Consider the following 16,822-nt stretch of genomic DNA (forward strand, 5'->3'; position numbering starts at 1 on the left):
GCTCAAGAGCCTATCAAGCACCTGAGAGATTTTCAGGCAGCCTGTTCTACTGTTAAGCGTGATGGTGCAGATGAAACTTTAATTTTGCTGAAAGCTTTCCCGTTTTCTCTTGAGGGGAAGGCAAGAGAGTGGTACTATACTCAACCAGCAGCAATTGTATCCAATTGGGATACACTGAGAAGAGAATTCTTGGAAAAGTTCTTTCCAGCTGAAGTTACTGATAAACTGAGGAAAGATATTTCCATGATTGTTCAGGATAATTCTGAAACTCTTTATGAGTACTGGGAGCGCTTCAATAATCTTCTGGAAGCATGCCCCCACCATATGATTGACAAGATAGTGTTACTCGGTTATGTCACACAGGGCATGAGGCCCCAAGATAAGACCACATTGGAAAGTGTTAGCAATGGGTTTATGAAAAAGTACAAGACCACTGATGAAGCATGGCAATTAATCAGTGACTTAGCTGAATCTACTAGGAATCACAGGCAGAAACAAGGCCGTTCAAAAGCCGTGGCAGAAGTATCCTCTAGCAGAGAGACTACTGCTTTAACTCAGAGTATCTGTGAAATGACCAACTTGCTGAAGTAGTTGCAATTAAATCAACAACAAGTTCAGCAAGCTCAACCTTCTCCAGCACAGCAAAACCAACAGTTAGTCCCACAGAGAGTTTGCAAAATCTACACTGATTATAGCCACTATACTGATGAATGTCCGCAGCTCCAGCAGGAAGACAACATCGTGGCAGCCACACATAACTTCTATGACCGCTCCAACCAAGGGTACAATCAAGGTGGCAATTACAACCACGGATGGCAAGACAATTCTAACCAGAATTGGAGGGACAACAACAACAACAGAGGAGACAGAGATAATCAGGGAAATCAGAGGTGGAATAACAACAACAACAGGCAGCAGAATCAGAATCAGCCTTACAGAGCACCTCACCTAAGGCAATCCCAAGGACCACAGAATACCCAACAGCAGACCTCTCAAGTTACCTATCCTTCTTTATCTGCCAATGATGACTTACTACAATCTATTGATCGGAGACAACAGACCATGGAAAACAACATCAATGCCACTCTGAATGGTCTGACCGCTACTTTGCAGGCTCTTGTCTCCCAGATAGGATCAATGAATAACTTCAATAATCAACCTTTGAGCTCCAGTGGAATTCTCTCTCAACCATTACCCAATCCCAAGGGTGGTATTAATGCCATCAACCTGAGGTCTGGAACCACACTGCAGGAGAGGAATTAGGAGGAGACAAGCCCACCAGAACACGCCTCAGCTGAAGAGGTAGTGGAAATAGAAGATGTTGAAGAGGAAGAGGACATACAGGATGTGGCTGAAGAAGAAGAAGTGCAACCACAGGAGGAAGCACTAAAAGGCGCAGACACTGCAGAAAACGCCACTCCCATTCCATTTCCACAACTTGCAAGGAAGCCCAGGAAGCAGCTGGAACCTGATCCCAAAATGGTAGAGATATTCAAAAAGGTCGAAGTAACTATTTCCCTTTTTTATGTTATTCAACAGGTACCTAAATATGCAAAGTTTCTAAAAGATTTATGTATACATAAAGACAAAATTAATGAATTAGAAACTATTCCTTTAGGAAGTTCCATATCTGCTTTAATGGGAGGTTTACCTGAAAAGTGTAGTGACCCAGGTTCTTGTATAGTTAATTGTACTATTGGTGGTGTGATAATTTCTAACTGCATGTATGATTTAGGAGCATGTGTGAGTATAATGCCTTTGTCTATATATGATGTTTTGAGGCTCCTTCCCTTAAAAAGGTCAGCAGCTCATTTTGTGTTAGCAGATAAAAGCATTATCACAGTGGCTGGAGTTGCTGAAGACGTATTAGTGGGCATTAAAGGGCTCACATTTTCCATTGATTTTTATATCCTGGAAATGCCCCAAAATGACTCAAACAAGCCATCATCAATCCTACTCGGAAGACCATTCCTGAAGACCTCAAAGTTTAAATTAGATGCTTTTTCAGGAACATACTCTTTTGAAATAGATGGCCGAGTAGTGATCTTCAATCTGAATGGAGTTATGAAGCATCCTCCAGAGGATCACTCTATCCTCAAGTGTGACATTATAGATGAAACCGTGGCTGAATTCTACCAGGAGAAATTTGAAGAGAAGCACACAGGACAAGGTCTAAGTGTGCGGACATTTTCAGAGGACAATGACAGTGCCTTACCACTGTTACCAGCTCCAGACAACCCAGAGCCTGAACATGATCAGAAGTTAGAATTAAAACCCCTTCCTCTACACCTCAAATATGCTTACCTTGAAGACGGGCAGAAGTTTCCGGTTATCATTGCAAGGGAACTCACTTCTCAATAAGAAGAGCAGCTACTTGGTGTGCTGAGGAGGCACAAGAAGGCAATTGGTTGGAGTTTGGCAAACATAGTAGGCATCAGCCCTCAAGTCTGTGAGCATAGAATATTTTTAGAAGAAGGAGCAAGACCTGTCCGTCAATCCCAGAGAAGACTGAACCCCACTATCCTAGAGGTTCTCAAAAAGGAAGTGACCAGACTACTAGAGGCAGACATCATCTATCCCATCTCAGACAGTGAATGGGTAAGCCTAGTACAAGTGGTGCCGAAGAAGTCTGGAGTCACTGCAGTGAAGAATGAGCATGGAGAGCTCCTGACAACCAGAGTTCAGAACGCCTGGAGGGTTTGCATTGACTACAGATGCCTCAACCAAGCAACCCGTAAGGATCACTATCCTCTTCCATTCATTGATCAAATGCTGGATCGCTTGTCAGGTAAATCGCATTATTGTTTTCTAGATGGTTACACAGGTTATTTCCAGATTCATATAGCTCCTGAGAATCAGGAAAAGACCACTTTTACATGTCCTTTTGGGACTTATGCTTACAAGAGAATGCCCTTTGGCTTGTGCAATGCACCAGCTACTTTCCAGAGGTGCATGATGAGTCTTTTCTCTGATCTTATTGAGGACTGTATGGAGGTTTTTATGGATGATTTTAGTGTTTATGGCGATTCCTTTAGCCTTTGCTTAGATGAATTATCTAGAGTATTAGATAGGTGTGTTAGTACAAACCTGGTATTAAATTTTGAAAAATGTCACTTTATAGTTAAACAAGGGATTGTACTAGGACATGTTGTGTCTAACACTGGCATTTTTGTAGATCCAGCAAATGTGGATGTTATTTCTAGTTTACTTTACCCCTCTTCTGTGAGAGAGGTCCGTTCTTTCCTTGGCCATGCAGGTTTTTACAGGAGGTTCATTAAGGACTTCAGTAAGGTAGCACTTCCCTTATCCAGATTACTGCAAAAAGATATTGAGTTCGAGTTCAGTGAAAATTGCAAACAAGCGTTTGATAAGCTGAAGACTGCACTAACTCAAGCCCCAATTGTAAGAGGACCAGACTAGAGCCAACCATTTGAAATAATGTGTGATGCTTCCAACCATGCAGTAGGAGTAGCATTGGCTCAGCGTGAAGGTAAGGATCCTTTTGTTATTGCTTACGCGTCTAAAACTCTAGATGCCACTCAATCTAATTACACTACTACTGAGAAAGAGCTTCTTGCTATTATTTTTGTTTTGGATAAATTCCGAGCCTATTTACTTGGTATGAAGGTAGTATGTATTCAGACCACGCAGCTCTAAAGTATTTATTATCTATAAAGGAGTCCAAACCAAGGCTTATACGTTGGATACTGCTATTACAAGAATTTGATTTGGAAATTAAGGACAAGAGTGGTAACCAGAATTTAGTAGCAGACCACTTGAGTCGCCTTGAACATATTACAGATGACTCCACTCCTATAGCTGATAATTTCCCATTTGATAACCTGCAAGCAGTATCTGAGATAGTCCCTTGGTATGCACCTGTAACTAATTATCTAGTTAGCCGCACCTTCCCTCCGAACTTTTCTAAGCATCAAAGAGACAAGCTGAAAAGCGAGTCTAAATATTATATATGGGATGACCCATATTTGTGGAGATGTGGCGCTGACCAGGTAATTAGACGGTGTGTGCCTCAATCAGAATTCCAGTCCATCTTAGAGGCCTGTCACTCATCTGAGAGTGGAGGACATTTTGGCCCTCAAAGAACTGCTAGGAAAATCTTAGACTGTGGATTCTGGTGGCCTACTCTTTTTAGGGACGCTGCTGAATTTTGTAGATCTTGTTTTCCATGCCAGAATTTTGGTAATATATCCAGGAGGGATGAGATGCCTCAACAGATTATGCTTTTCTGTGAACTTTTTGATGTTTGGGGAATTGACTTCATGGGTCCATTTCCAAATTCTAATCGTTATTTCTATATATTGTTAGCTATGGATTATGTTTTCAAATGGGTAGAAGCAATTCCTACCCGCAATGATGATGCTAACACTGTTGTTTCCTTTGTGAGAAACCATATTATTTGTCGCTTTGGATCACCACGAGCAATCGTGAGCGATCAAGGCACCCATTTTTGTAACAGGAGACTAACAGGACTAATGAAGAAGCATGGGATAATTCATAAAGTTGCAACAGCCTACCATCCTCAGACTAATGGGCAAGCCGAGGTGTCAAATAGAGAGATAAAGCGTATCTTGCAGAAGATAGTCAAACCTCATAGAAGAGACTGGAGCACCAGGCTACAAGATGCACTCTGGGCATATAGAACAGCATACAAAACACCCATTGGGATGAGTCCTTTCCGCTTAGTTTATGGAAAAGCTTGTCATCTCCCTGTTGAAATAGAGCACAAAGCCTTTTGGGCAGTAAAGGAATGCAACATGGGAATTGAGAGAGCCGGAGCTTAAAGGAAGTTGCAACTGCAAGAACTGGAAAGCTTTCTCCTAGAAGCTTATGAGAACTCAAGACTATACAAGGAGAAGATGAAGGCTGTACATGATCAGCACATCAAGAGGAAAGAGTTCCAACCTGGGGACTTAGTCCTCCTTTACAAGTCTCGACTAAGTTGAGATCAAGATGGGAAGGTCCATACAGAGTAGAGAAGGCCGAACCGTACGGAGTCTATCACCTAAGTCATCCTTCAAGCTCTAAACCTATCAAAGTTAATGGACATCGTTTAAAGCTGTACCATGGTGAGAAGCTGAAGAAGAACAAGGAGCTCAAGATCTTCCTCATGGAAGATCCCCACATAGCCGAAGACTGAGCTAGTGGAGCGTCCAACTTACGGACGTTAAAGCAAAGTGCTAGGTGGGAGACAATCCACCATGGTATGATCGTTCTTTTCCTTATTTTTAATTTTCTTATTCAATAACTCTTCTCTTCATTAGTACATTTCGTGCATCTGCATTCACAGATTTAAAAAAAAAAATCACGCGACGCGACCACCTCATTGACACGTCCGCGTCGCAGGGAGCTGGGAGACAATAATAATATGAATAGAGAGTTACGCAGGAGCAGGGCTGGAGGCGTGCCAATGGCATAAATCACCCCACGTGATCGCATCGCTGACGCGACCGCGTCATATGGGAATAATGGCCTCCCACGCGACCGCGTGACCTGGATTTCGACGTAACAAGGGTGCACAGCCGAAAGTTGTGATAGAGTGGTGCTGGACTGGTGCTGGACGTGCAGTCCCTCTCACGCGATCGCATGCCCCACGCGACTGCGTCGTATCCCAATAATTGACCATTCACGCGATCGCATGCCCCATGCGATCGCGTCACCCAAAATTTGGCACTATTATGATTTTGAACAGAGAGTTGTGCGAGTGCGAGGCTACCCTCGTGCCATTAGCCTAAAACGGGTCACGCGACTGCGTGACCGACATGATCGCGTCATTGAGTTTAAGCGCAAGACGCGCGACCGCGTGCCCCACGCGACTGCGTCGCTTGCGCCGCACAGTTTTCCTGATTTGCCAAATTATCATATCTTTTTCTCCCCAAATCCTATTTTCTCTTATCCCTCCTTATTTCTTCTCCCTCCCTTCTTCCCTTCTTCATTCTTTCTCACTTTTTACTCTCTCTCACCCCCATTAACAAGGTTCTTCTTGTTCTCCTTCCCTCCTTACTTTTCTATTATTCTTCTTATTTTTATATGTTATCTTCCTTTCTTTTCTTTTTACCTTCATTGTTCATATTTTCTTTTTCTTTCTTTCTCCTTTTTACTTGGTGTTATCAATTTATGTGAGTCATTATTTATTTTTATATGCTTGTGGATTGTTGTAAATTTGTTTGACAATTATATATTGCTTTTTAAGGGATTACTTGCATGTTCAAATTCTTATTTTCAAGAGCTTTTTCTACATGCATGCTATGTGTTTGTGAAAAAGCCCATATGGCATTATGAACTTCTTTACATTTTCTACTCTCATATTCAATACTTGCTTTTCACAAATTCTCTTTGCTATTTTATTCATTGAATTTAATTGTCAATACAAACGTGATGGTTTGTTACGAGTGATGCTTGATCTATGCTACTCATGCCCTTTGCCGTCATGCCAATAAACACCTTGCATTCACTTGTCATCATATGCACTAGCTATTTTCCATTAATGAGTTTTCACATGTACTCATGAGCGTGTGTTAACATCTTTTACTTTTTAATGTGCATTTATAACTATCCTTTTCCGTTCTCTTCCTTGCTCTATCCCTTTGAATTTAATTTACTTTCTCTTCCCTTTTTCAGGATGGCCACCAAGAAAGGAAAAGAGAAAGCTACTCCTAAACAACCAGCAAGAGGAGGTACAAAGAGAGCATTAGTGGCAGAACCCTCTTCAACTGCGGTAAAGCCCTCAAAAAAGAAAATTAAGAGGATTATAAAGGTTGATGATAAAGAAAGAGCCTTCCCAGCAAAGGACACTGCGCGATTCCCCAATCGCTACTGTGAGCAGATGTTCCCCATCCTGGCTGAAAGGAGTTACAACAACGAATACCTTCTTCTCCTCCCGCCCAATATTGCTACCTTTGTTGAGCCGCAAATTACCCGAAGGCAATGGGGTTTCCTACAGAGACAGCCAAGGCAGGTCAATCTTTCTTGGGTAGTCGAGTTCTACTCCAACTTCCACCTGCCGACCCTGCAGTCTGTCTACGTCCGTCAGAAGCAAGTCCCCATTACAGAAGAGGCCATTCAAAAAGTTCTAAGTCTTCCCCCTATTCCAGAAGGATTGGATGCCTTTCAAGAAGCCGCACTCAAGCGCCAGCTGTACCAATTTGACTGGGACGCCGTTCTCAGAGTTTTCGCACTACCTGGCAGCAGATGGATCTACGGATACCATCGTACCGCCCTAAGGGAATTTCGGCTTCAGCACTCACCTTGGAGGCTCACGTATGGGCACATATTATGTCCCATTACGTCTTTCTGAGCACTCACGAGTCCTCCTTCACTGCGGACATGGCCGTTCTACTATGGTGCATCCTTACGGACTAACCTCTGAATCTACCAAGACATATCCGGAATGCCATGGGACACGTACATATCATGGGCAACTTACCTTTCCAGCCCTGGTCTCAGATCTTGTCTCAGCAGCCGGAGTCTCCTACAGAGTTGGGGACACCAAAGCCATGCTTCCACGGGATGATCAGTTTGTCCCCAACGGAAAGTACCTTAGACTTCCAGCAGCCACTACCAGCCAGCCTACTGAACCAGTTGAAGATATTCCTTCTTCAACACCACAAGCACCTACAACAGCCCAACTGCTCCAGCAGATACTTGAAAAGTTGGATCGGCATGAACAGAAAGCTAAGATGAGAGAGCGCCGTAACAAGCGCCGATTCACATACCTCAAGGAGCTGATTATGGGAAAATTCAAGGACTCAGACACTCCGGACTCCACTTCCTTTACCAGCACAAGGAGCCATGATGGTCCCGACTGTGGAGATACTGCTACCAGCCCACCTTTGTTCTTGACAGATGGCACCGAGGACGGTGCAAAGCCTTAAGTGTGGGGAGGTCGGTCAGTACCTGACTTTCGGAGGTAATTTCTCTTCTCTAGCACCAATAAATTAGGATATTTAGTTAGATTTTTCTTTTATAGAATAGGATAAATTGCATAGTAATAGATTAGTTGCATGCATGTTCTGCTTGATTCAAAAGACAATAAGTTTCTTCTAAGACCCTATCTTTGGAACAAAATTTCACTAATTTTAATTAAAACTTTTATGTTAAATTTGCTTGAAGTTGTATTTGGAACATGATTTTTGAGCTAAAGAACACACAACCTGTGAGATTTGAGCCTTTATGAATGGTTACATTATTTAACCATAATTATTTTATTCTTGTGTGTTTACTTCTCTATGATTGTAATCTATATTTTGTTTCATCTTATATGTCCAATGTTTATTATATTTATATGTTTGCATATGATTGAGGCCATTATTTGTTTATCTCACTTATCCAAATAAAGCCTACCCTTTCAATTACCTTTGTTAGCCACTTTGAGCCTTTAAATTCCATTTGTTCTATATTTTACCACATTACTAGCCTTAAGCGGAAAAACAATTATATATCCCAAATTGAATCTTTGGTTAGCTTAAGATAGAATTGTGTGTGTTATTTAAGTATAGGAAATTGTGGGAACAAAGGATAATAAGGGAATGAGTCATGATAATATTATGGGAATTTAGATACCTACTCATGTGAAACTATAAGAATTAAAACTCTATGTGCATTGATAAGCTATGTTATTTTTATGTTTCTATGTTTATGAAAAAAAAATCCAAAAAATTCCACAAATAAATAAGGGGACAAAATTATCCCAATGCTAAGTCAAGCATTCAAAGATCAATGCATGTATGATAAAATCAAAATAAAAGGTTGAAACATGAGTATGGAATGTGAAAGGAAATTTCTGGGTAGCTAGGTATGAATTCTAAAGTTATATAGAATATATATATAGAGGTTATGTTAAAGCTTGGGTTAATTAAAGATTCAATTTATAAGCTTACTTAGCCATATATATATCCTTACCCTCACCTTGGCCCCATTACAACCTTGAAAAGACCTCATGATGTTTGCATTGGTATATTAAATGTTGTTGATTAGTTAAGAGAAGAACAAAAATTAGAGAGCATGATTAGAGAAGGATAGAGCGATGACCCTATACACTAGAGAGACTAGAGTGTACATACATCATCAGTGAGGGTTCCATGCTTGAATTTCTATGTTCTATGCTTTCATGAGCTATCTTCTTGCATTTTTATCTGCTCTTGCTTTATAAGAATTGGGTTAGTGGAATTTGATTTGTAATTGTTTTGAAGAGCTTACTTACTTTTGATCAAGTGGACAAAAATCATATAGTTGCATTCATATATATAGGTTGCATTGCATTTCATAGGTTTTACATGTTCTTACTCATTCATTTTATCTCCTTCAACTAAGCATGAGGACATGCTAATGTTTAAGTGTGGGGAGGTTGATAAACCACTATTCTATAGTTTATATTGTGTTTAATTGTGTGGTTTTATCATGATCTTTGCCCACTTATTCGTTAAATAAGCATGCATTTATAATTCCTTCCTAAAGTTATTGCATGATTGAAAACTTGCTTCCTAGAGACTTTTAATTATATATTTTATTTCTCCTTTATTCCATTCGATGCCGTGATCTATGTGTTAAGTGTTTCAGGCTTTATAGGACATGAATGAGTTGGAGATTGGAAAGGAAGCTTGCAAAAATGGAAGGAACACAAGAAATTGAGAAGATGACCAGCGAGAAGCGACGCGGCCGCATGGATCACGCGACCGCGCGAAAGAAAGGAAATCGCAGCGACGAGGCCGCAGGGATGATGCGACCACGTGGAAAAGCAGAAAGCCGAATGACGCGGCCGCATGGATGACGCGACCGCGTGACATGCGCGATCTGCATAATCTGCAGAATCACTGGGGGCGATTTCGGGCCTTATTTTGACCCGGTTTTCGGCCCAAAAAAGCAGAATAGAGCCAGAGAACATGCAGAAACCAACAACAACATTCATTCCGCATAGTTTAGTTTTTAGATATAGTTTTCCTCTCCTCTAGGTTTTCTCTCTACACATTCATGGTTTTTAGGATTCGTTATTTTTCGTTGTTTTTGCATTGGGATATTGAGAAGAGTTATTGCCTCATCAAGACTTCGACATTCTAGTTCGTTCTCTTTACTTGTCTCTTACTCTTCCATGTTCCTTAATTTACTCAATTTTACTATTGGATTATTTTAGCATTTATTAATACAAGAATCACTTTTATTTTTAATTAATCCTTTGATAATTATTTATCATGTCTTTCTTTAATTCCCTTTCTTATGTTATGAATTCTTCATTTACAATGAGCGAGAAGTTCCCTAACTTGATGTGGAGTTGATTGAAAGAAATTCTTGAGTTGGGAAGCTCAAGAGAAAGATTGTAATTGGATTTATTGTTGGATTGCTCTCTAGTCACTAACACGAATCCTCCCAAGAGTGGATTGGGACTTGTGGATAGAATAGCATTCCAACTTGTTTAACTTTCCCTTACTTAGTAAGGGACAACTAAACAGAATAACCCCCAATTATCAATTAATCTTGAGAGCACTGCAATAAGAATAGGGCTTCCAGCTAATCAACTCCCAGTCAAGGCTTTTATTTAGATTTATATAAATTCTCTAATTTAATTTTCTGCCATTCAACTCAAACCTTTTTTGAAAACATCCGATTAATAAAATAGCACACTTTTCTGCAACTCGTTGGGAGACGACATGGGACTCATACTCCCAGTATTTTAATTTTAATTTCTGTGACACCCTTCTAAATTGATAAGCGAATTTCTGGTTGGTTGAGAACTATACTTGCAACGCATATTTTATAATCATTCTTAACTCGCCAATTTCCGCTCGTGTCAGTGCTGTTTTTGATGCTGTTTTTAAATTTGCTTTAATTCTGCAGCTGTTTTTATGACTTCACATGATCATCAACCTAAAGAAAACATAAAATAACAATGGAAAACAAATGTCTATAAAATTAAACATAATTAAATAACATTGGGTTGCCTCCCAATAGGCGCTTCTTTAATGTCAATAGCTTGACAGTGAGCTCTTAGAGAGCTTCACAGAGACTCACAGCTTAATGGTGGCCTCCCAACACCAAACTTAGAAGTTGAGTGTGGGGGCTCTGTTTGACTCTGTATTGAGAGAAGATTTTCATGCTTCCTCTCCATGGTTACAGAAGAAGATCCTTAAGCCTTAAACACAAGGTAGTCCTCATTCAATTGAAGGACTAACTCTCCTCTGTCCACATCAATCACAGCTCTTGCTGTGGCTAGGAAAGGTCTTCCAAGGATAATGGATTCATTTTCATCCTTCCCAGTGTCTAGGATTATGAAATTAGCAGGGATGTACAGGCCTTCAACCTTTACTAAGACATCCTCTACAAGTCCATAAGCCTGTTTTATTAATTTTTTTGCCATCTCTAGTGAGATTCTTGCAACTTGTACCTCAAAGATCCCTAGTTTCTCCATTACAGAGAGTGGCATGAGGTTTATTCCTGACCCCAGGTCACACAGAGCCTTCTCAAAGGTCATGGTGCCTATGGTACAAGGTATTAAGAACTTTCCGGGATCCGATTTCTTCTGAGGTAATTTCTGCTGAACCAAGGCATTCAGTTCATTGATGAACAATGGAGGTTCATCCTCCCAAGTATCATTACCAAATAACTTGGCGTTCAGCCTCATGATTGCTCCTAGATACTGAGCAACTTGCTCTTCAATAATGTCTTCATCCTCTTCAGAGGAAGAATACTCCTTAGAGCTCATGAATGGCAACAGTAAGTTCAGTGAAATCTCTATGGTCTCTGTATGAGCCTCAGATTTCTTTGGTTCCTCAATAGGGAACTCCTTATTGGTCAGTGGATGTCCAGCAAGGGCTTCCTCACTGGAAATCACTGCCTTTTTACTCTCTCCAGGTTCGACCACTGTGGATATAGTTATGGCCTTGCACTCTCTTTTGGGATTCTCTTCTGTATTGCTTGGGAGAGTACTAGGAGGAGTTTCAGTAACTCTTTTACTCAGCTGACCCACTTGTGCCTCCAAATTTCTGATGGAGGACCTTGTTTCAGTCATGAAACTGAGAGTGGTCTTAGATAGATCAGAGACTATAGTTGCTAAGTCAGAGAGGCTCTGCTTAGAATTCTCTGTCTGTTGCTCAGAAGATGATGGAAAAGGCTTGCTATTGCCAAACTTATTTCTCCAACCATTATTATTAAAGCCTTGTTGAGGCTTCTGTTGATCCTTCCATGAGAAATTTGGATGATTTCTCTATGAAGAATTATAGGTGTTTCCATAGGATTCTCCCATGTAATTCACCTCTTCCATTCCAGTATTCTCAGGGTCATAAGCTTCTTCTTCAGAGGAAGCTTCTTTAGTACTGCCGGATGCAGCTTGCATTCCAGTCAAATTCTTAGAAATCATATTGACTTACCGAGTCAATATTTTATTCTGAGCCAATATGGCATTCAGAGTATCAATCTCAAGAACTCCTTTCTTCTGACTCATCCCATTATTCATAGGATTTCTTTCAGAAGTGTACATGAACTGGTTATTTGCAACCATTTCAATGAGTTCCTGGGCTTCTGCAGGCATTTTCTTCAGATGGAGAGATCCACCAGCAGAGTGGTCTAATGACATCTTGGACAATTCAGACAGACCATCATAGAATATACATAAGATACTCCATTCTGAAAGCATGTCAGAAGGACACCTTCTGATCAATTACTTGTATCTTTTCCAAGCTTCATAGAGGGATTCACCTTCCTTCTGTCTGAAGGTTTGGACTTCCACTCTAAGCTTGCTCAACTTTTGAGGTGGAAAGAATTTGGCCAAGAAAGCAGTGACCAACTTTTCCCAAGAGTTCAGGCTTTCTTTAGGTTATGAGTCCAACCATATCCTAGCTCTGTCTCTTACAGCAAAGGGGAAAAGCTTAAGTCTGTAGACCTCGAGATTAACCCCATTGGTCTTAACAGTGTCACAGATTTGTAAGAATTCAGCTAAGAACTGATGAGGATCTTCCAATGGAAGTCCATGAAACTTGCAATTCTGCTGCATTAGAGACACTAATTGAGGCTTAAGCTCAAAGTTGTTTGCTCCAATTGCAGGAATTGAGATGCTTCTTCCATAGAAGTAAGAAGTTGGTGCAGTAAAGTCACCAAGCATCTTCCTTGCATCTCCACCATTGTTGTTGGGTTCGGCTGCCATGTCTTCTTTTTTTTTGAGAATTTCTGTAAGGTCCTCTCTGGGGTGTTGTGCTTTAGCTTCTCTTAGCTTCCTCTTCAGAGTCCTTTCAGGTTCAGGATTAGCTTCAACAAGAATGTTCTTATCCTTGTTCTTGCTCATATGAAAAAGAAGAGAACAAAGAGAGAAGAAGAATCCTCTATGTCACAGTATAGAGATTCCTTTATGTAAGTAGAAGAATGGAAATAGAATAATGAGGTAGAGAGGGAATAAGAGGAATTTGAACTCAGAGAGAGGGAGAGGGTTCGAATTATGAGTAGACGAGAAGTGTTAGTAAATAAATAAATAAATAGAAAGAGATGAGAGAGAGAGAGAGAGAGAGAGTATTAGAATATTACTTAAAAGAAAAGAAAAAATATTTTTTTTTATTTTAATTATAAGTTAGAATTTGAAATTTAAGAAAGAAATAAAATAAAATTAGAATTAAAACAATTAGTTAATTAAAAAGAATTTTGAAAAAGTGGTTAGTGATTTTCGAAAATTAGAGAGAGAAGTAGTTAGGTGGTTAATTGGAAAAGATTTGAAAATAAATTTTGAAAAGATAAGAAGTTAGAAAAAGATTTGAAAAAAAGATTTAAAAAGAGTTGATTTTGAAAATTAAAGTTGATGACTTGACTAACAAGAAACTAAAAGATATGATTCTAGAAATTAAAAATTGAACCTTTCTTAATAGGAAAGTAACAAACTTGAAATTTGTGAATCAAAACATTAATTGTTAGTAAAGTTTTCGAAAATGTAAAATAAAAATAAGAAAAAGATTTTGAAAATTTTTTATTTGAGAAATTTGAAAATATTAAGAAGAAAACTAGAAAAGATTTGATTTTTGAAAAGATAAAATTTTAAATTGAAATTTTGACTTGACTAACAAGAAACAACTAAATTTTAAAATTTTTTGACTAAATCAACCAAAATTTCGAAATTTATGAGTAAAATAAGGGAAAGATATTATTTTTGATTTTTTTGAATTAATGAAGAAAGAGAAAAACAACAAAATGACACAAAATATAAAAATTTAAGATAAAAACAAATAATGCATGCAAGAACACTTTGAATGTCAAGATGAACACCAAGAACACTTTGAAGATTATGATGAACATCAAGAACATATTTTTGAAAATTTTTAAGAAAAGAAACACATGCAAGACACCAAACTTAAAAAATTTTTAATGTTTAGAAACTATGAATTCGAAAATGCATATGAAAAACAACAAAAAGCACGAAACAAGAAAATCACAAGATTAAACAAAGAAAATCATCAAGAACAACTTAAAGATCAAAGAAGAACACAATGCATATGTTTTCGAAAATTTAAGAAAAATTAAAACATGCAATTGACACCAAACTTAAAATTTGACACAAGACTCAAACAAGAAACACAATTTTTTTTTTGGTTTTTATGATTTTATTAAATTTTTCGTATATTTTTCGAAATTATTTTGGAAAAAGAAAATAAAGAAATTCAAAATTTTTAATAAGAATTCCAGGATTCGTGTAATGTTAGTCTAGAGCTTCGATCCAAAAGAATTAGACATGGCCAAATGGCTAGCCAAGCTTTAGCATAACAAATACAGACATGTCCTTTCTACAATGGAAAGTGGAAACCTCGGTCTAAAAGATTAGACATGGCTTAACAGCCAGCCAGGCTTCAACATATCTCATGAAGCTCTAGAATTCATTCTTAAAAACTGTGAAGAACAAATTTTTTTTTTGTATTTTTTTTTTCAAAAATAAAAATAAAAAGCTTAAACATAAAATAAAATTACCCAATCTAAGCAACAAGATGAACCGTCAGCTGTCCAAACTCGAACAATCCCCAGCAACAGCGCCAAAAACTTGGTGCACGAAATTATGATAACACTTTTCACAACTCTGGTACAACTAACCAGCAAGTGCACTGGGTCGTCCAAGTAATAAAACTTTACGTGAGTAAGGGTCGATCCCACGGAGATTGTCGGCTTGAAGCAAGCTATGGTCATCCTGTAAATCTTAGTCAGGTGGATTTAAATGGTTTTGAAGTTTTGATAATTAAAAGATAAATAAAACACGAAATAAAATAAGATACTTATGTAATTCATTGGTGGGAATTTTAGATAAGCGTTTGGAGATGCTTTGTTACTTCTCAACCTCTGCTTTCCTATTGTCTTCTTTCAATCATGCGTGCTCCCTTCCATGGCAAGCTGTATGATCCTCTCGGATGAAAAATACCAGGTACGGCCTTTGCACGGCTAATCAACTGTCGGATTTCTCGTCTCGGATGAAAAATACCAGGTACAGCTACTGCACGGCTAATCATCTGTCGGTTCTCACTAGCGTCGAAGTAGGATCTCTCTATCCTTTTGCACACTGTCACTGCACCCAGCATTCGCAAGTTTGAAACTCGTCACAGTCATCCCTTCCCAGATCCTACTCGGAATACCACAGACAAGGTTTAGACTTTCCGGATCTCAGGAATGCTGCCAATTGGTTCTAGCCTATACCACGAAGATCCTAATCTCACAGACTCGGTCCGTGTATTAGAGAAGCAAGAGAATATACTCCGGCTGTCATCCAATGACTACACTGAACATCATGTAGACTGCTTGTGGTTGTCAGGCACGCGGATCTTGGCTAAGCAAATAACGAAGATAGTGGGTGATTGTCACGGGTCACCCTTCATTTTGACTTAACCGAATTAAGTACGAGAGTATATCTTGGAGAAGAAGTAGGTGTGAATTGAAAGATAAACAATAGTACTTGCATTAATTCATGAAGAACAGCAGAGCTCCGCACCTTAATCTAGTAGGTGTAGAAACTCCACTGTAGAAAATACATAAGAGAAAAAGGTCTAGGCATGGCCGAATGGCCAGCCTCCAAAACGTGACCTATGGCATAAACTCCAAAGGTTCCAAAACTACGAATACAATAGTAAAAGTGCTATTTATACTAAACTAGTTACTAGAGATTACAGAAAATAAGTAACTAAGTGCAGATAGTGCAGAAATCCACTTTCGGGGCCCACATGGTGTGTGCTTGGGCTGAGCATTGAGCTTTACACATGCATAGGCCATTTCTAGAGTTAAACGCCAGCTTGGATGCTAGTTTGGGTGTTTAAATCTAGTTCTGGTGCTAGTTCTGGCATTTTACGCCAGAAAAGGGTCTCTGGCTAGAGTTTAGACGCCAGTTTGGGCCATCAAATCTCGGGCAAAGTATAGATTATTATCCATTGCTAGAAAGCCCAAGATGTCTACTTTCCAACGCAATTGAGAGCGCGCCAATTGGGTTTTTGTAGCTCCAGAAAATCTACTTCGAGTGCAGAAGGGTCAGAATCCAGTAGCATCTGCAGTCCTTTGTCAGCCTCTGAATTAGATTTTTGCTTAGGTCCCTCAATTTCAGCCAGAAAATATCTGAAATTACAGAAAAACACAAAAACTCAGTAAAGTCCAGAAATGTGATTTTTTGCATAAAAACTAATAAAAATATAATAAAAAGTAACTAAAACATACTAAAAACTATGTAAAAACAATGCCAAAAAGGGTATAAATTATCCGCTCATCAGGTGCCTTCTCGAAACTCTTGTGTTGCTGAAAAATTGCAGAGTAATAAGGGGATGCACACTAAAAGGCTAGGATTTCATGTTTACTTGAATATTTGTTTGTT

At 39.1% G+C, this 16,822-nt stretch overlaps 2 non-coding genes across 2 annotated transcripts; one reads left to right on the forward strand and one right to left on the reverse strand.

Annotated features, from left to right (window-relative positions):
• Positions 1–222: 222 nt before the first annotated feature.
• On the reverse strand, positions 223–330 carry LOC148550785 (small nucleolar RNA R71). The gene has a single exon (XR_015893257.1). It is a non-coding gene; the product is annotated as a small nucleolar RNA R71 (small nucleolar RNA).
• Positions 331–12,637: 12,307 nt separating this feature from the next.
• Positions 12,638–12,745, forward strand: LOC148550786 (small nucleolar RNA R71). Its single transcript, XR_015893962.1, has one exon. It is a non-coding gene; the product is annotated as a small nucleolar RNA R71 (small nucleolar RNA).
• The last annotated feature ends 4,077 nt before the right edge of the window (positions 12,746–16,822 follow it).

This window comes from Arachis ipaensis, chromosome B7, assembly GCF_059453495.1.
Source record: "Arachis ipaensis isolate K30076 ecotype BB chromosome B7, ASM5945349v1, whole genome shotgun sequence".
Taxonomy (NCBI): Eukaryota; Viridiplantae; Streptophyta; class Magnoliopsida; order Fabales; family Fabaceae; genus Arachis; species Arachis ipaensis.